The sequence below is a fragment of the Procambarus clarkii genome, chromosome 41 (assembly GCF_040958095.1).
Source record: "Procambarus clarkii isolate CNS0578487 chromosome 41, FALCON_Pclarkii_2.0, whole genome shotgun sequence".
NCBI lineage: Eukaryota > Metazoa > Arthropoda > Malacostraca > Decapoda > Cambaridae > Procambarus > Procambarus clarkii.
The window spans coordinates 15,654,117-15,675,836 of record NC_091190.1 but is presented as its reverse complement, the minus strand read 5'-3'; the positions used below and the strand labels follow the sequence as shown (position 1 = coordinate 15,675,836).

The 21,720-nt window shown below is 40.2% G+C and overlaps 1 long non-coding RNA gene across 1 annotated transcript in view; it reads right to left on the bottom strand.

The window, feature by feature from the left end:
• The window catches only part of LOC138373093 (uncharacterized), a 200,128-nt gene that overhangs the window by 29,739 nt on the left and 148,669 nt on the right, over positions 1 to 21,720 (bottom strand). The window contains exon 4 of the long non-coding RNA XR_011231046.1: positions 10,154 to 10,227. This is a non-coding gene — a long non-coding RNA (uncharacterized lncRNA). The remainder of the gene's footprint in view (positions 1 to 10,153; positions 10,228 to 21,720) is intronic.

Sequence of the window (21,720 nt, the reverse complement as noted above, 5' to 3'; positions counted from 1 at the left end):
AGCTTTCGAAATTTAGTAAAAAAATAAAAAAAGAACTTACCTTAAAATGAACTTACCTTAAAATGAACTTACCTTAAAATTGTAGCTGTTTGTCCCTCGAAGATCATTAAACCTACCTGTAAAAGAATTAACACTGATGAGTGATATGCATTCATATGTTTAAATCTTCATACAATACAATAAATGGTGATATTTAATCCATACGCACACTATTACATACATATAGTGATTCAATGGTCCCAGTTATGCATCATCACAAAAAATTTCAAACAGACTTCATCACTGCAAATGACAACAAGACACTCAAATGACGATCACCCTGAGACACTATTAAATAACCAATCAACCCGTACCTTTTCATGAAGGAAGTTGGCGGTAGATAGACTATTGAGGTCAGACTGGGACAAGCCAGTTGACCCAACACTAACATGCTCGTGTTCACAAGTGATGTTATCAGACAAATCTCGCAAGACACTGAACTTTCAACACAAGACAATAAACACTAGACTGAGGTCTGGAGCTGCCGACAAATGTCATTTTTGACGAAAAAGTTACGACACTTTCGACTGTAACGTCCAGCATAGCACTAAACACTCGCGAGTCAACACTTAGTCAGGTAGTGGCATTTCCTGCCTTAGTTTCTAGTTTATGCTTTACTGGTACTTAAAATGCACCTTAGGAATCTGTCAGACAAAACACAAAATGTTAAAGTGAAACTTTAAATGTCTCACTTTACATAATTCTGTCACACACTCGGCAGCACCCCGTCCTCCTAATAGCACTTGGCATTTTAACGTCTGTTTTACCTAAGGTCAAAAGCTGTCGTACTAGAAACTAGTAGCGGCGCGGGAAATTGACAATGTCTAGTTTTCTGTTCGTGGCTCCTCTGGTAGGTTAGGATAAGGCACTTAAGAATGACAGTTTCTTGACGTTGGTAAGGATCGCGACACAACACAGCCACACTGTAGGTAATCCCGGAGCCAAATGACCGGTGGAAATGGTGTGTTGGTAACTCGGCCCCAGACAACACCTGGACCGGGTGACCCTCCATCCACACAGCCACTCACATGCCCCAAACAACCGTTTGTCAATCTTAACATACTGGCCATTTAAAATCTGTATATTCTCATATATAAAATAACATTATTGTATATTAGAATCTGGTATACATTTAGGTCTAAATTAGGTTAAGTTAGGCGTTTAGGTTCTGTTGGTAATTATTTGTCTTTGTAATACGTGGGTCAAGCCCTTGCAGATATGTGATACGAGCAGAGGACGTCAACAAGCACTGTTCGATAAACTAAAATATTTGAGCGTTATCAGTTGTGAGTCGGAACACCAGAAAACGAAGAAACGACGACGTTTATCGAGTTATTAAACATATTAACACATAATGGAGCCCGAAGCCATGGATGTAGGCTGGATGGGTTGAGATTTGGAAGGGACCTGGGTAAATGCTACACACAGAAATCACAATAGCGTGATGCATCAAATGAACTAATCCACAAGGGCCGTGACGAGGATTCGAACCTACGCCCGAGATCATCCAATAAGTTCAGTAGAACTTAGGTTTCAACTATTTAACCATGTCGTAGCTCAGTCGATAAAGGCAGCGTCTGGGATGATCTCGGACGTAGGTTCGAATCCTCGTCACGGCCCTTGTGGATTTGTTCATGGGTAAATGCTGGTTTGGTGGCACAGTTGTGAATTTGTGAGTGGATTACAGGGTGGTTTATTAGACGTGGATTAGACATAGATATAAATGAGTTTAAATGAGTTTGTGTGGATATAAATAGGAGCTGCCACGTATGAGGCAATAGGCCTCCTGCAGTTTCCTTGCTTTTTATGCAGACGAGGACGAGGAGTCACAATAACGCGGCTGAAAAATGTTGACCAAACCACACACTAGAAAGTGAAGAGACGACGACGTGCCGGTCCGTCCTGGACCATTCTCAAGTCGATTGTTTGGTTTGGTCAACTTGATTCTTATGTTCTTTTGTTTTGGATTTGCAATAGGGACCTGAGACTAATGACTTTAAAAAAATACATCAGTTTGCGATTTATTTAAGTATTGAGCGTAAGGCCTATTGATTGATGATTGATGAAGATTAAGCCACCCAAAAGATGGCACAGGCATGAATAGCACGTAAGTGGTGGCCCTTTTGAGCCATTACTAGTATCAAGAGCTGATACTGGAGATCTGTGGAACACGGGAGACATCTCCTGTCACGCAGGGTGCAGTCGCACCTCCACAGATCTCCAGTATCAGCTCTTGATACTGGTAATGGCTCAAAAGGGCCACCACTTACGGGCTATTCATGCCCGTGCCACCTTTTGGGTGGCTTAATCTTCATCAATCAATCATCTGTGGAAGTGCGACTGCACCCTGCGTGACGGGAGATGTCTTCCGTCCTGAAGGCTTATTGACTGCACGAGCGTTATTAAGGCCACGAAACTAGCTTACAGACCAACTTGTGGATTGTACTTTATCCCTGAACAATGTCCAGGTCTGGCAGCTTGAACAACATTATGACCGTTAATAAGATCAACCTTATTGTCTGCTTCTTTCTTTTATGAAATAATGTTGGTAAGGGAGGAACTTATATATGCACTTAAGTTTGCGTCTCTATACTAAAGAATGGATATAAATTCACTTGAAATCTTCCAATGAGGAGAGTTTGAAAAAACTTATTTACATTCCCTAGAGAGAGGCTAAAGAAAATGACATGATTGAAGGGAAAAGTGGATCAAACAGATATATTAAGTGGATAAATGATATATTAATGAGATGCGAAATTTATCAACACAAAATTGAATACAAAACAATGGAAACAAATTGGATAAATTTAGATTTATAAAAGACCTGGATAAATACTGGATTGGAAACAGGGTTCTTGATTTGTGGAACAGCTTACCGAATAACATCATAAATGTGGGGATCATTTTGTAGTTTCCAGTGAATGAAAGAGTAGTTTCTTCGTATTGGTCAATAGGCCTTCGACTGTTTTATTCTTATTTGTTTCTTGAGTCAGTGCCGTTGGGTTGAGCATCGCGCAAACTGAATTCTGGTTAGGCGAGTAGTTAGGAAAGCGTCGGCTATAAAAGGACAGCTCATGAGAAGCAACGTCAGTCTTTGTCCAGAGGCTGAGTGAACTGTCGTGTCGTCGTTGTGTTGAGCTGTTTAACCCAATATCCAGGACCTTGTAGACAAACAGATTTTCATCTGTGTAAAATGGAGAACAACTGTTTAATTTCGGAAACGTTCACGATAATTCTTTTGTGTCTGGCATTGCTAGTCATCCTCTGTAACGTCTGTTTTTGTTGCATGAGAAATATTAAGGTGAGTAAATGAACAAATCCACAAGGGCCGTGATAAGGGTTCGAACCTACGTCCGAGATGATCCCAGACGCGCCTTAATCAATTTTGTGTTGATTTGTTTTTTTTTTTTTTTTTTTTTTTTTTGAGATATATACAAGAGTTGTTACATTCTTGTACAGCCACTAGTACGCGTAGCGTTTCGGGCAGGTCCCTGGAATACGATCCCCTGCCGCGAAGAATCGTTTTTTCATCCAAGTACACATTTTACTGTTGCGTTAAACAGAGGCTACAGTTAAGGAATTGCGCCCAGTAAATCCTCCCCGGCCAGGATACGAACCCATGACATAGCGCTCGCGGAACGCCAGGCGAGTGTCTTACCACTACACCACGGAGACTGTTCATTTTATGCATCACGCTATCGTGATTTTTGTGTGTTATTAAGGTCGGTCATATTAATTGTTAAACGTGTTATAAACTCTTCACTTCCACGATAATGAAAAAAATTATATTGGTATCTTATACAGGCGATGGGTCACAATAACGTGGCTGAAGTATGTAGACTAGAAGGTGAAGGGACGACGACGTTTCGGTCCGTCTTGGATCATTCTCACGTCGAAACGTCGTCGTCCCTTCACCTAGTGTGTGATCTGGTCTACATTGGTATCTTATCTTTTGTACCGTTAAACACAATTAGTAATGTTCTTTCACGTGTCGACAGGTTCGGAGCGATCCGGAGACATCTCCATTGCTGTCGTGTCAATGGTGAGGATTTTTGTTAGTAATAACATTTGGGGATTATAGTTTTTTGGTTTTAAATGTAATCAAATTATGAGTATGTAGAATTGTATAGCAGTATTTACCTTTTTCATGCATAGGTAAATACTGCTATACAGTTTTTGATATGATTATTTAAAGGCAACTTTTAAGACAACATTTATAAAATATCCTTTACTTTTATGTGTATGTTGCAGAAGCATTTCTATAATTATATCAACAATATTCTCCAGAATGGAGAAACTTATTACAATGTCGTAGTGCTTGAATGAATGTGAAGAACATGCTCATAATATATGTATAAATGTATAAAACACCTAATTTCTGGATGTAGCCTACATCCTTTCTTAAGGTACTGTATACAACTTTATGTACAATGCTAAATTATCCTGATTTCTGGGAACTGTGGGAAGGGTTCCGCTGCCCCATTATCCTTACCCAAGGCATAACAAAGTCAGTGCTTGAGTGAATTGTTTACATAAGCACAGACACCTTCATTCGCCAGAATATTAAGGAAGAACAGCCATATACAATATTATTTATAGTTTAGAATTTATTATTTAAAGTTTAGAATTTATTATTTATAGTTTAGAATATTTTACTTATAATTTAGAATGTATTATATATAGTTTAGAATTTATTATTTTCGAGTTGTAAATGTTGTTATGGTTTAATGTTTATCTATCTTTATTTCATAAAAATTAACACAAAATATTCTCAGTAATGCGCAACAGGTTTATGAGACCTACGACCAGTAGATCACCACGACAGTGATGGCGGGACCTTCACCCAACAAAGATAGAAAGAGACAACACCATCAAGTCCTCACCAACAACTTTCAAGTCCTTTGCTATTGTATGTTGTAACCTGCTCCTCTTGGCACCCTGAGAAGTCATTTTTGTTTATGTTAACTGTATTTGAAGACAAGAATAATGTATTTTTTTTGTAATTTGCTTACTGTATTTAAAGAGAGCTAGACAGTATTTTTGAAATGTTTACCAGTATTGTGCATGTTGAAACCAAAATATATTTTCAAAGACAAACTTACGTTACTCTTAATACTTCCTCGAATAAGACGATTCTTCAGAATAAATATCTTGCTCTGGTTAGACTCCATTTAGATTATGGAGTTCAGTTTTGGTCCCCATACTACAGAATGGATATAAATTCACTAGAACGCGTCCAACGTAGGATAACAAAGTTAATCCCGCAAATTATTTCCAAGATTTAGGAAAGACTTGGGTAAATATTGGTTCGGTAACAGGGTTGTTGATTTGTGGAACCAATTGCCACGTAACGTGGTGGAGTTGGGGTCTTCGAATGTTTCAAGCGTGGGTTGGACATGTATAACATTGGACATTTTCCCAAGTCAGAGTGGGAAAATGTTGTAAGTGGAGTGCCTCAAGACTCTGTCCTGGGACCTCTGTTGTTTATAATATATATAAATGATTTAGATTCAGGTTTGAGTAGCAACATTTGCAAATTTGCCGATGGTACGAAAATCGATAGGGAAATTAATTCGGAGGAGGACTCACTATCACTTCAAGTTGATCTAGATAGGGTTTTGAAATGGTCAAAGGATTGGCAGATGCAGTTTAATGCTGATAAATGTAAAGTTTTGAGGTTAGGTAATGATGATAGAGTTACAAGATACGAGCTAGATGGTGTTGAGATTGCGAAGTCGGATTGCGAAAGGGATCTGGGAGTTATGATTAGTAAGAATTTAAAACAAAAGGATCAATGCATAAATGTTCGTAATAAGGCAAATCGGACACTCGGATTTATTAGTCGCAGCGTTGGTAACAAGACACCTGGTGTGATTCTCAAGCTATATCTTGCTCTAGTTAGGCCCCATTTAGATTATGCAGTTCAGTTTTGGTCGCCATATTATAGAATGGATATAAATTCACTTGAACGTGTCCAGCGTAGGATGACTAAGTTAATTCCCCAAATTAGAAATCTTTCATATGAAGAAAGATTAACAAAGCTTAAGTTGCATTCACTGGAAAGGCGAAGAGTTAGGGGTGACATGATAGAGGTTTACAAGTGGGTGAATGGACATAACAAAGGGGATATTAATAGGGTATTAAAAGTATCAACACAAGACAGAACACGAAACAATGGGTATAAATTGGATAAGTTTAGATTTAGGAAAGACTTGGGTAAATACTGGTTCAGTAACAGGGTTGTTGATTTGTGGAACCAATTGCCGCGTAACATTGTGGAGGTGGGGTCCCTCGATTGTTTCAAGCATGGGTTGGACATGTATATGAGTGGGATTGTGTGGTTATAAATAGGAGCTGCCTCGTATGGGCCAATAGGCCTTCTGCAGTTGACTTTGTTCTTATGTTCTTATATATATGAATGAGATTGAGTGGATATGAATATAAGTTGTCTCGTATGGGCCAATAGGCTTTCTGCAGTTACCTTCATTCTTATGTTCTTAAAAATACCTCCAAGTTTCTCACAGATTAAGGAACAAATCAATTAGAAAATACTCCTAACTCAATAGTCACCACAGAGGTAAAGTAGCGGAAGGCAGACCCACTGCGATATAGTACGAACAAGCCACTGGGTACTCCACTTTCAAGCCTGGCAAAAATCTATCCAGAGACATTGCAGTAGTCATACACAGACTCAGACTTGGCTACAAGTGCTGCTGGGAGGTAATAAACCCAAGAGGTAAAGTGTTATATCTGTGGAACAGATGCAGAGGCGCCACTTTTGCATTGCTTACTGGAATGTGAAGCAACCGAAGCCCTGCGCATCAAACTTAACATTCAACCAACAAGAGCCGCTGCATTAAATGCAAAATCCACAAAGACTACAATGGTTAATAAATCAGTTGAAGAATGGGACACACTAGTGAACATTGTACATCTATATCCGCCACCAAGATAATATTAAAACAAAAGACTAAAACCAGTGAGACAAGAAGGAAACTCTACCTTCATTTAAAACTTTGACCCCAATATCACAGTAACAAAGTTATCGTGAATAACCAAACTCAATTACGGGCTCACTATAGCCCGTGCTACGTGGAAATTTAAGTTCCGAGCAGCTAAATCTAAAACAATAACAACTTTGTTATGGATTACAACTGCATGTACCTGACTTTAATTAAGAATGAGACAAGGTATATAAGATTACGTGCTATTCATGCCCATGCCACCTCTTCGGTGGCTTAATCTTTATCAATCAAGCGTTATATAAGATATCATCATTGGCCGCTACCCCAGTGATGGTGAGAACAACTTCCCTGCTGTACGGGTAATCAGAGCCCTGAACATAGTGTTAACATCATTCTAAGCGAAGCTTCACTGTAGCTGCAACATGGAGGCCAACGCTGAGTGGCTTATGTCAGGAATGGAACTCTCGGTGGGCGTCACTATGTTCTTCATCTGCTTTCTCTTGTACTACGTCCTCGGCAAGTGTCGCTCGAGGAAGACAAAAGTAAGTACTAAACTGTTTACCATTTTGTGTGAATATTTTCTATATATTTTCTTTGTTTTCCAAAGTAAGTTTAGAAAGTTTATATAGGGATGCAATGGTGTAACAAAGGGAAATAAATATGATTTTAAATATATCAGCTAAAACAAATTTAAAGTGGATATAAATTAGATTTATGAAACTTCAGAGTAAATGCAGAGGGACTGTCATACTAATGTGGCTGAAAAATGCTGATTAAACCACACATTAGAAATTGAAGAGTGTGATCGATCAAGTTGATCACACAATCGACTTGATAATGGTCAAGGACGGACCGAAACATCATCGTCTCCTCAATTTCAAGTGTGTGGTTTGGTCAGCATTCTTCAGAGTAAATACTGACTTGGAAAGAGTTGTAAATTTGCGGAACAAATTCCCTGATAACATAATAGACGTAGGATCGCTGGATTGCGTAAAACGTAGGTTAGACTGATTTAAATATTCTTGGGTGGATATAAATAGGAACTGCCTCCTTAGGACCTATAGGCTTCCCTGTTGTTTCCTTTATTTTTATGTAAAGATCTTTTAGAGTCTCATTCAATTCTGATCCTACAGCACCTGACTGACACAGAGGGAGGCAGACACCTTGCAGGCGTCAAGGACAAGCCACTCTACACCAATTGTCCCTCTCCAGCACCTGGTAAGTTTTACTTATAGTTTGGAGATTAATGTTATTTGCATTCATATGTATACTATTCCATTTTAATCTGACGTTACGATATATGCATATGAGTGGACATGCATATGAATGGGATTGGGTGGTTATAAATAGGAGCTGTTTCGTATGGGCCAATAGGCCTTCTGCAGTTACCTTGTTCTTATGTTCTTATATATGTTGTGATATCCAGACAGTGACCATTATTATTTTGGATGAACAATTTAGGATTTCAACCAGCCATTCGATCTACACTATAGGTTGCTAGTTTACAGGAAAGATTAGGTATAAGGTGAGCCTTGAGTTTTAATATAAATATTTGTCTAGTCTATTTTTGTATATTTAGTCTGAATTATACTAAATAATAAGGATTTTATTACTTACTGTTAATTAATTTGCCTTTAATTTTAAGCCTTAGTGACTAGTGACTAAAATTTCATTTGAAACAATATTATTTTAATTATAAATATTTGTTACATAAGAACATTAAAATCAAATAAACTACAGAAGGTATATTGGTCCATACGTGGCAGATCCAACGTCCCCGAAATTCATTCAAGCATGTCTAACCTACGCTTGAAACAATAAAGGGCTGCTACGTGTATTATGTTATCAGGGAATTGGTTCCACGAATTGTTGCTCGGAGCAGATCGTCTTCCAATGTCAACATCTTTTGACAATTAAAATATGTGTATTCTACATATAGTTTCTGACAAATACTTCCCCTCAAAATCTCTCCTTATGTTGCCTGTACTACCATAAATTTTCGATAAAGAACCTATTTTGGATCTAATGTTTGTTGCTACTTCAATGGCTTTGTAATTGAAGGATTTGTGTTCCATATGTGTTATAAAAACCACTAAATAAATTTAATTTCGTTGCTGTTGCAGTTATTCGCGTGGTGAATCCTGGTAGAAGTAACCTCACGAACCAGGTGTATTATCACCCCTGCACGACTACGTCCGTCAACCACACAACGTCCGGCTACACCAAGCTGACCCCGGGGAAGCATGCGGACCTGGGGAACTCCAGTGACCAGAGCAACAACGACAGGAATAAGGAATCCAGGCGATGGGTCATATCAGAGTTGGACTATTCTCTGAGCCCAGTCTTCAGTCAAACCTACGGGGCTAGGAAACTGAAAACACATGTGGTCTAATGATGCAATATCACAAGATCTTAGGCGCTTGTTCAAGATAAAAGTACAATGGTTTACTACGCTAAAGATATATATTTTTTTGTTTATTTTCAAATGTACAGTATTTTCATTTCTGATGTACAAAAATGTTCAGGTATTTTGAGATTACTGAAAGTTATTAAGAAGTTTTTAGTTGAATATATAATGTTTCATATTGATTTAATCTGCAAATTTACTTGTATAGTTATCTCCTTATAGTAAATAAACAAACATAAATGTGTATCTCTGTCCGAAATGTTTAAAATTCAACCAAGCTTTGCACGGCATGAAAATATTATATATTTGACGACTATCTTTGACTTCAGCGAATGGAGTTAATGTTATAGAGTACAAAAAAATCCCTTTAATTTTGCACAATATAAATCCCTTTCTCGTTAGTGTTTCTGACCAGGATGTTCTAAGACAGGCAAATAAACAACTGGTTCTAACATTTTGATCACGAATAATAAAGTTCAAAATGAAATTGTGACATTTTTTACCATAATTTTCAATGACACTCGAGACACAAATATAAGCCTTCTTTACAGAACGTTGGGCACTTACGAAGCAAGAATCCCGATCATATGCGGTGTTCGTCCGTGAGAAGATTTGGAAATAAATGATTGTCGGCTAATGAGTCACTAGCTGACTAGACAAATATCGGAATGCCATTCATTGACAACTGGGAACACTTCTATACAGAGAATAACATGTATGTTTAGAATTGAGGTTCACTCACCTTGCGCTGGGTGCGTTGTTTTTTTCCTCTTCGGTGCAATTTGCAGTTGATGGGTTTTAGAATGCCAGCTCCTTCTGTAATCAAGAGAAGAAAAGAGATAATCAAGAGATATATATAACACAAAGAAATCAGAGTGGCGTCATATATCAATGAAAATCATTTTGAGGCAATGGAGTGACTGGGATTCACGTTATGATAATTCCAGACACCTGCCCTAACTGACTGGGCCATGATGGTACAAAAGTATATAAAGGTATAACAAAGGGGAAAGTAGATAAAATTTTAAATATGTCAGCACAAAACAGAACTCGAAATTAAATCTTTACTAAAGTCAAGTTGCACATCGTCACAATCTTTTCCACTATCAATTGCCTCAAATAGAATAGAATAAAATCCAACAGATTTGTTAAAGATAAAATCAGTAGGATCCATTAAGAGGCTTCGAGCCTGTACGCTGGGTTACTAATTATACTCAAAATTGTTAATTAAGAATTAAGAGAATAAAAAAGAAATAATGAAATGTGTATAGTCGAGCATGCAAAAATAAACCCCAGAGGGTTCTCCCAGATATACAACACAGCCTGGGGAAAATACTGGTCTTTACAAAAAAATTAGTTTAATTATGTACTTTATCTCTTGAGTAAGAATCTTATCATATGAAGGGGTGAGAAAGGCAAGTTGAGTTGTTTATCCATAACAGATAATTTATTCAACATTTCATCCTACCCAGAGGCGGTAGATTTCCCAACTTTAATTGCCATTAATACTTCATCCCAGGTAATGTCTGTACAAGTAACATCCCCATTTACATGCTAAATCTAAAACAACAACAGCAGCGTGCAGCTCGGCACCTTTCAGCACCGCTCCTTTGCCAGGTAAGTTACGGGTTCACCATAGCCCGTGCTACTTGGAACTTGTTCCGAGTAGCTGAATCTATAACAACAACAACAGCTCGGCACCAGGACACACCATCTGGTCACCACTTGGTCCGGGAGACATCTCCCGTCACGCAGGGTGCAGTCGCGCCTCCACAGATCTCCAGTATCAGCTCTTGATACTGGTGATGGCTCGAAAGGGCCACCACTTACGAGCTATTCATGCCCGTGCCATCTTTTGGGTGGCTTCATCTTCATCTTCTTCATCTGTTTAAAACACGGGAGACATCTCCCGTCACGCTGGGTGCAGTCGCACCTCCACAGATCTCCAGTATCATCTATTGATACTGGTGATGGCTCAAAAGGGCCACCACTTACCAATTCATGCCCGTGCCACCTATTGGGTGGCTTCATCTTCATCTTAACACATTCACAAGGGAGACATCTCCCATCATGCAGGGTGCATTCGCACCTCCACAGATCTCCAGTATCAGCTCTTGATACTGGTAATGGCTTAAAATGGCCACCACTTACGGGCTATTCATGCCCGTGCCACCTTTTGGGTGGCTTAATCTTCATCATCATCAGGTATTCGCAAGGCGACACAGTTGGCATTTCTGGCATTCTCAACCTCGACCAGAGCTACAGGTGAATTTGTGAATGAAATACTACCAGAGTACCTAAGAGACTCCATTGGGATTTATGATCCCACGGATGGAGCCGGCCAGTGGGACAATCTTGCCAACTCTCACCCTCGACCAACTTTTCCAAACGACTACAAACAGGCCAAATATGATAACCCTATAATAGAAAACATTGCCACATTATTGGTGGAGCCATCTTCTGGGAAGGACAGAGAACTCATCCTAGCTGTGCAAGCTCCCCATGCTGGGGACTTCCTGTTGGCTATCCCTAATTCCGCATTGGGCACCTAAATATTAATGTTGCCCTGCGTTTTGCCGCAACGAAGGAGACATATCCCGTCACGCAGGGTGCAGTCGCACTTCCACAGATCTCCAGTATCAGCTCTTGATACTGGTAATGGCTCAAAAGGGCCACCACTTACGGGCTATTCATGCCCGTGCCACCATTTGGGTGGCTTAATCTTCATCAATCAAATCAATCGCCTTGCCGCCCCTGTCACCATCGAACACCGGTGTATCTGCGGCTATGCGTCGGCAGATCAATACGGAAGTTAATCTCTAGCAGTAAGCATTTTAGGGAAGACTGAAGGAGTATGATCTTGAAATTAATAGATCTTGTAGATACCACTGAAGTAAACAAAGGGCAAGAACAGGCACGTAGCAGCATACCTTATTAAACAAATTTAAATTAATAATTGAACATAGTAAAACATCGGTCATCTTGTATCTAATGGTACGATGCTGCTTGAGTTACCTTTTATTTCCTTTGCAATCCCTTATAATAAGGGTCGAACAGGAGAGGAAACGAAATTAGTGAAGCAAATACTCCGAAACAAATACTTTTGTAAGTTTAAAAATAGGATAAACCAGTCATGAGTGAAAACTATTTGGTGTAAATTGGGAGTGCGTCGCATGGCTTGCGAAGCCAATTATGGTCATATATCACTAGTTATAGCTGACCACGAGGGGCTCTCAAGACAACTACCACAGTTATGTTTGCCAATTAGCCAGGTTTATCACAGTGCAAATATTGTCCAACGCAAAAATTATTCGAGCTCACGAACGCTCTGAATGGATTAAGACAAATACGGAGCTGACGATATGCATCTTCCCTACGGTAAATACCAGCTTAAACAAATATAAAAACCTAATAAGACATAAAATGAAAAATATTCATGTCGTTTGATGACCAGACCACACACTAGAAGGTGAAGGGACGACGTTTCGGTCCGTCCTGGACCATTCTCAAGTCGAAAGTCGAAGACATTCGACTTGAGAATGGTCCAGGACGGACCGAAACGTCGTCGTCCCTTCACCTTCTAGTGTGTGGTCTGGTCATGATACTTTAGCCACGTTATTGTGACTCATCGCCTGCATTCATGTCGTTTCTCCCCGGCTGTGTATGATTAGAGGCTGTGATAGGTTGTGATAGACTAGCGCTCACTTCGATACCCGTGTCCTCATCACTACAGCACGCCAGACCGTCTTTATTTAGTTTATAACAAATATCATGTTATAGATGCCGTTATCCACCCTCAAGGTAAGTCTAATTTTATTGATCATAATAATATCATGTTATAGATGCCGTTATCCACCCTCAAGGTAAGTCTAATTTTATTGATCATAATAATTATAATTACGGTATACACGTTAACAAGCTGATATGGTCCCAGTTGTATATATAGTTTGTAACAATAAGTCAATAATTAAACAATAAAGGTTCAGGAAAAAATATATTTGAAACAGGAGTGGAGAACACTGAGCAAAATTGTCCCACTGACTATCAGTGCAGATAACGAAAGAATTATTATATAAATTCATCTATACTTATATGCAAGGTGAGGGAGAATCACCTGTGATTCCAACTGTGTGTGCAACGTGGCTATATACGTTAGGAACCAGAAACATCAGCAATAAATGTACACACATCGTTCTTCAATTAAATTTGGTACTTGAAGGTCCTCCGTGAACGACGGCGTCCAGTTAAAGTCACCGTATTACAGAATGAACGGATTTCCTCATGAAAATCCAACCCAGTACAATTCTACTTCCAGGTGAATGTACTGTCGAGTATTACCTCCTGTACAATGTACTCTCACACAATATATATCTCACACATAGATTAAGGTAGTGTCTGGGATGCTCCCGGACGCAGGTTCGAATCCTCGTCACGGCCCTTGTGGATTTGTTCAATATATTTGTTCAATATTGTTAGTCTCCGTGGTGTAGTGGTAAGACACTCGCCTGGCGTTCCGCGAGCGCTATGTCATGGGTTCGTATCCTGGCCGGGGAGGATTTACTGGGCGCAATTCCTTAACTGTAGCCTCTGTTTAACGCAACAGTAAAATGTGTACTTGGATGAAAAAACGATTCTTCGCGGCAGGGGATCGTATTCCAGGGACCTGCCCGAAACGCTACGCGTACTAGTGGCTGTACAAGAATGTAACAACTCTTGTATATATCTCAAAAAATAAAAATATATCTCATTACTCTCAGATTCCAGCATTTACAAGAAGACGCTGGTAAGCCACAAGACACTAAGCACTCCTCGGCTAACTTACAAGCGAAACTTGAGCCCTCGTTAAGTTACCCGGTCATTAATTTAAGTTGCTTCTTGATGTTCTTTGTGCTAGGGAAGTTAGGGCCATTAGCGAGTCATCACACGCGGGGAGATGGAGGAGGAGGGAAAGCGGCTAAGGATATTTATCAAGGATTTGGTGGTCAGTACAACACGGGAGACATGAGAGTTAGTATAAATGGAATCAAGTCAGAGTGGGAAAATGTTGTAAGTGGAGTGCCTCAAGGCTCTGTCCTGGGACCTCTGTTGTTTATAATATATATAAATGATTTAGATTCAGGTTTGAGTAGCAACATTTGCAAATTTGCCGATGATACGAAAATCGGTAGGGAAATTAATTCGGAGGAGGACTCACTATCACTTCAAGTTGATCTAGATAGGGTTTTGAAATGGTCAAAGGATTGGCAGATGCAGTTTAATACTGATAAATGTAAAGTTCTGAGGTTAGGTAATGATGATAGAGTTACAAGATACGAGCTAGATGGTGTTGTGATTGCGAAGTCGGATTGCGAAAGGGATCTGGGAGTTATGATTAGTAAGAATTTAAAACAAAAGGATCAATGCATAAATGTTCGTAATAAGGCAAATCGGACACTTGGATTTATTAATCGCAGCGTTAGTAACAAGACACCTGGTGTGGTTCTCAAGCTATATCTTGCTCTAGTTAGGCCCCATTTAGATTATGCAGTTCAGTTTTGGTCGCCATATTATAGAATGGATATAAATTCACTTGAACGTGTCCAGCGTAGGATGACTAAGTTAATTCCCCAAATTAGAAATCTTTCATATGAAGAAAGATTAACAAAGCTTAAGTTGCATTCACTGGAAAGGCGAAGAGTTAGGGGTGACATGATAGAGGTTTACAAGTGGGTGAATGGACATAACCGGGGGGATATTAATAGGGTATTAAAAGTATCAACACAGGACAGAACACGAAACAATGGGTATAAATTGGATAAGTTTAGATTTAGGAAAGACTTGGGTAAATACTGGTTCAGTAACAGGGTTGTTGATTTGTGGAACCAATTGCCGCGTAACATTGTGGAGGTGGGGTCCCTCGATTGTTTCAAGCACGGGTTGGACAAGTATATGAGTGGGATTGGGTGGTTATAGAATAGGAGCTGCCTCGTATGGGCCAATAGGCCTTCTGCAGTTACCTTTGTTCTTATGTTCTTATGTTCTTACATCTCCCGTCACGCAGGGTGCAGTCGCACCTCCACAGATCTCCAGTATCATCTTTTGATACTGGGAATGGCTCGAAAGGGCCACCACTTACGGGCTATTCATGCCCAAGCCACCTTTTGGGTGGCTTAATCTTCTCTCTCTCTCTCTCGTCAGTACAAGCAAGGATTTACTTGACTGACGCCACAGCATTAACATCAGCAGTGCCAGTGTTCAAACCTGTAATTCCACAACCCGTTCTCGCACTTGCTTATAGTCAATATTGGCTTATTTAATAAGTGCATATGTGACATACTAATTGATTGTGAATATTTTAGTTTACCTTGAAAAGCTTCATAGAAAACACCGACCTCACCTAACCTTCTTAGTATGTTAAGATAAGCATCTCATTGCTTCTTATTTACAATTATTACTTAACCTATCAACGCAATAAGATGCTTATCTTAACATACTAAGAAGGTTAGGTGAGGTCGGTGTTTTCTATGAAGCTTTTTGAAGGTAAACTAAAATATTCACAATCAATTAGTATGTCACATATGCACTTATTAAATAAGCCAATATTGATTATAAGCAAGTGCGAGAACGGGTTGCAAACCAGCACGCGGGCAACACCGCCCGAGAGAAGGGGGGGGGGACGTCAGTCTTAAGAATGGTAATGAGACTGTCTGCCGGGCTGTGGTCTCAACTGGAAGCACCAACGCGCTCGAGGGAGGTAAGGGAAGGAACTATCAAGGAGAAAGTGGTTGGGCAAATCGACAACAGTTCGTTGGAAGTTGTGCTTCCGCTCACACTCTCATCCCTGTGAAATTCCTAGTAAAAGTTAACATTTGGTGAGAAAACGAATCGATAAATTGTTTAACGAATCATATAAATACTTAACGAAACGCAGGCGATGAGTCACAATAACGTGGCTAAAGTAAGTTGATCAGACCACACACTAGAAGGTGAAGGGACGACGACGTTTCGGTCCGTCCTGGACCATTCTCAAGTCGATTGAGAATGGTCCAGGACGGACCGAAACGTCGTCGTCCCTTCACCTTCTAGTGTGTGGTCTGGTCAACTTAACGAATCATTTCTTTAACAATAGCTATATCAGTTAGCTTTTGAGATTTTCCATGCGACTGAGCATCGTGATCAATATGTTTATTACACAGATGACATTCAAGCAATGTAGCAAACTAGTCATGGTTCTTGTCTCATTGTGAATTCTTTCATTTCATAATTTTAAATACAAAAAAAGTAATTTTCCTCCCGGACGCTGAGGAAAAGGAGCTGAGCCGGTAATCTATACAGCATTTAGAGCTAAGATAGGAGGACAAGGAACTGGAATAGAACAAGGAGTTGGGATCGGAGGACAAGAAGTTGGGATAGAACAAGGAACTGGGATAGAAAACAAGGAGCTGGGATAGGAGAACAAGGAGCTGAGATAGGAGAACAAGGAGCTGGGATAGGAGAACAAGGAGCTGGGATAGGAGAACAAGGAGCTGAGATAGGAGAACAAGGAGCTGGGATAGGAGAACAAGGAGCTGGGATAGGAGAACAAAGAGCTGGGATAGGAGGACAGTGTAAGGAAGACAAACATAATCCCGGACATTAGGAAATTTTTATTATGAAATAAAATTAAAAAGTTTAATTTTCAATCCTTAAAATGTTGAGAAGTTTGGGAGATATGATCTAAGTACACAAAGGAATGAAAGGCTATGAAAAGTGGGGGTTTTTAGATTATGTTAAAGACACGAACAAAAATTAGAACACAAAAGATAGGGAATGAATAAGTTTATATTCAGAGACGAATTATGTAAATGTTGCTTTAGAAATAGCGCTGTAGATTTATGAAACGTGTTGGCAAGTGACATAGACACGGGGTAGCTGGAGTATTCCAACTGAAACGTTAGACAAGCTTATTACTGAAAGGATTTGGATATAAATAAGAACTACCTAGCATTGGCAAATAGACCTTCAGTATTCTTCTCTATTGTTATTTTTCTGAGTCGACCCTTCGGTAAATGGAGGCAACTTGTATTGGAATGTCGGAAGAGATTACAACCTCTGAAGGCCTTGGCATGCTGTGGAAAGGGAGTGGGAGTTGATTGATTGATTGATGAAGATTTAGCCACCCAAAAGGTGACACGGGCATGAATAGCCTGTAAGTGGTGGCCCTTTTGAGCCATTACCAGTATCAAGAGCTGATACTGGAGATCAGTGGAGGTGGGAATGCACCCTGCATGACGGGAGATGTCTCCCTTGTGAATGTAGAGTGGGAGTTCCTGAACTACGCATGATATACTTGAGTATATCTCAAGTCGGGTGCAGGGAGGGGTTGTGTAAAAGCCTGGTTTGTGCCTCGGAGAGGCTACGGGATCCAGTAAGTTCAGTAGAACTTTGGTTTCAACCCTTTTTAACCCTGTCGTAGCTCAGTCGATTAAGGCAGTGTCAAGGCAGTGGGATGCTCCCGGACGCAGGTTCGAATCCTCGTCACGGCCCCTGTGGATTTGTTTATACTTGAGTACTGTGAGATCTCTTATTGATTAAGTTGCATCTGTCATTTCTTGTTTTGGTAAAGGTAGACTAAACAAGATGGAGAAGATACAAAATAAAGCCATGAGAATAATTTTAGAATGCCTAAGAAATGCTATAATTGAGCTAATGAGGATGGAATTGAACCTACAGAGTATTGGGGATAGAATTTCGGAGATAAATGTAGCCTCTGCAATTAGATTAATAATAGGCGGGGGAGCTAATAAATTAATCAAGTTCAAAATGTGGAAAGTAATGAGCAATGTATGTTAAAGTATAATAAGAGAGCATATAAGAACCTTATGTTCTAATGTTATAAAGAATGATGTTATTCCAAAATGAGCATTGCCTAAGAAACAATTAACACCACCATGGGAGGAATTTAACGTAGATGTATTAATTATTCCCCTGCAAAAGAAAAAGAGTATGTATGAGATAGGAGAGCTGAGGGTAATACACCTTCTAGTGTGTGTTGTCTGGTCAACATACTCCATCATTGTTGACCAGACCACACACTAGAAATTGAAGGGACGACGACGTTTCGGTCCGTCCTGGACCATTCTCAAGTCGATTGTCAATCAAGTCGATTGACAATCGACTTGAGAATGGTCCAGGACGGACCGAAACGTCGTCGTCCCTTCAATTTCTAGTGTGTGGTCTGGTCAACATACTTCAGCCACGTTATTGTGACTCATCGCCTACTCCATCATTGTAAAACATCGACCACACAACCTGTTATCATGTCCATTATTGAGATAAGCGAGTGTAAACAGATCTAACAACGTTTGTTTTCTTACCTCAGAGGAAAGTGGAACTCTAATTGCTTTTCATCTGAAATTTCGGACAAAGGGAACGTAATTTCAGTGAAGAGACGAAGAAACACACAAGATGAGTTCCATAAAGAGTTCATTACTGCTGGTGACAGACTCCTTGCTTATGTAAGCCTAATGACGGTTCAGGAGTAAGATAGAACCGGAACGGAAGTTGTATACATGAACCAGTTGTCTTGAAGGATCAACACCAAGGGAGAACCAGGGATAAATGAACAGATCCACAAGGGCCGTGACGAGGATTCGAACCTACGTCCGAGAGCATCCCAGACGCTGCCTTAATCGACTGAGCTACATGGTATGAGAATTGCAACCAGAAATTCTACTGAATTTACTTGGATCCTGCAGCCTCTCCGAGACACAAACCAGGATTTTTGTGTCCGTTACATCACGCTATTGTGATTTCTGTGTGTAACCAGAGATAGTCTTGGAAGGTTATGGTAAGAATGAAATATTAACTTTCTTGACAGATCTATATAAAAAGTGAGTCCATTTTTTTCATGGTTCGAGATTAAGAGTAGCAACAAATAGGAACTTAATTTGTTAAGTCCTAAGTCAAGATGATTCAATTTGGTCATAAGAAGTCAAGGATGATCATCCCGGGTCATCTCGAGTCGGATGATTCTCTTGAGTCATCATTAGTTAAGCTGCATGATGACTCCAGTACTTTACCTTTAAGTAATCAACTCGACCTGCGCATAAAAATGCAGACTATCGGTGCAGAGCCAATTGAGGGGGGGGGGGTAGATTTACTCCCAGCACCTAGCTAGTACGACGAATTCTATTAGCAATTAACTGTGTATGAACGAAAATAAATTTTATACTGATAGCATTAATATCTCAATATTGATACTTTAAAATAACACGAACAAGCATGTTTTTATTGCGTATTTCGAAGTTTTAGGGCGGTTTAGTGCTGTTTTATGCAAAAGTCTATTTTCTTTATACCGTACGGAAAAAATCAACGTGGACGTGGACGTTGCAACACGGAACAAGCGTGCTCTATAACTACCATTAAATCCACTGTTACGCACCGCTCCTGTGCCAGGTAAGTCCATTACGGGCTCACCATAGCCCGTGCGACTTGGAGGTTGTTCCGAGCAGCTGAATCTATAACAACAACAACAACCACTGATTGATTGATTGATGAAGATTAAGCCACCCAAAAGGTGGCACGGGCATGAATAGCCCGTAAATGGTGGCCCTTTTGGGCCATTACCAGTATCAAGAGTTGATACTGGAGATCTGTGGAGGTGCGACTGCACCCTGCGTGACGGGAGATGTCTCACGTCATCTTTGAGTTGTTGTTGTTATAGATTCAGCTACTCGGAACAAGTTCCAAGCAGCACGGGCTATGGCGAGCCCGTAACTTACCTGGCACAGGAGCGGGCAAGTAGCACGGGCTATGGTGAGCCCGTAGTGGACTTACCTGGCACGGGAGTGGTACCGTCTCTGGGAACAACCACTGTTACTCGGATCGTTTAAACACTGGAGGACAGGTGCCGGGGGAGGGACGAGGTGCTGGAGAAGAGGAGGACTGAGAGTTGGGTGGGAGTGAGGAGAGGGGGCAGGAGACCATAAATAATATCAGAACAAATTAATGAATGCAAACGGCCTACGAAAGACAAACATTTCAAGCGAATATGAAAGCGATGGCCAATATCTGTGAAGCGATATTGTTGGCTGTGACTAACTAAACTACTGAACAACGGCCGCTCCCTCACAGCAATATAAACCACTCGAGCGTACAATGCTTCCAGGCACATGATGTATGAGCACTATATTGGTGCTCGCTCTTCCGAAAGGGTGAAGCCTGGAATAGATATATTACCTTGTGTCCTGTCAGCGCTGACTGCAGTTGAGTCGGTCTTACTGTAAATACCCTCAACTAAACAAAAAAAATGAAACTAAACTATGAAATTCGTTTATGTCATAAATATATTGCATATGTTTGTCATAATATAACACTCTGGTTGGAATGTGTGGTGCAAACGAAACAAAATTACCGGGAGAAAGTGGTAAGCCAGTATAATTATATATTATTTTGAAGGGAAGTGAGGACAAGAACTGGGATATCAGAACTGAGGGAAGGAACGGTGTTCAATCACTGGGGGACAATTGGGGATCGAACGCCGACCTTGCAAGAAGCAAGACCGTCTCTCTTCAACCAATGTAAGTGGTTGGATGGAAGTAAGAGGTGGTGTGAAGGTCGACGAGGCTAGGGAACAATACTGATGAGAACAGGATAAATGTGCAGGCGATGAGTCACAATAACGTGGCTGAAGTATGTTGACCAGACCACACACTAGATGACAAGAATCGACTTGAGAATGGTCCAGGACGGACCGAAACGTCGTCATCCCTTCACCTTCTCGTATGAATCTTGACTGCTGTGTGGAAACAGTTTTAAAAGGTATCGCAAAATAGAATCGATGACTGGTGCAGCGGAAGATATGATATTTGTGTATGTCTTAGGAACTCCTAGGACATACACCCCATCACCAGGTATCCTAAATTCCCCACTCCTATCTTCATTTGGCCCATGTATTTAACATCAATAATAAATTCGAACATTGGTTTCAATCGGTTAACCAACACAATTACAGATTCATAGGCTATTACAATCCGAAATATAAATGTACTTTATTGTTTTAAAGGTTTGACGCAAATGTTACCATGCTGCATTTTTGGAGAAGTAATTTGTATGCTAATGATGTAATTACTGAGTGTCGGCCTCTTTGCCAGAATGCGATAATCAACGACACCGTGTTATTAATACGATAGGTGCGGCTAATGAGACAATTAGCAGAGCAAAGAGCGAGGCGCCGATAACAATGTTTTAAGCACATCTTATCGTTATGTTACGTACATACACGACACCTGCATGCTACTGTGTATCTACAGAGGAGATTATCTGTTTATCTGTCCGAAGATGGTAGCC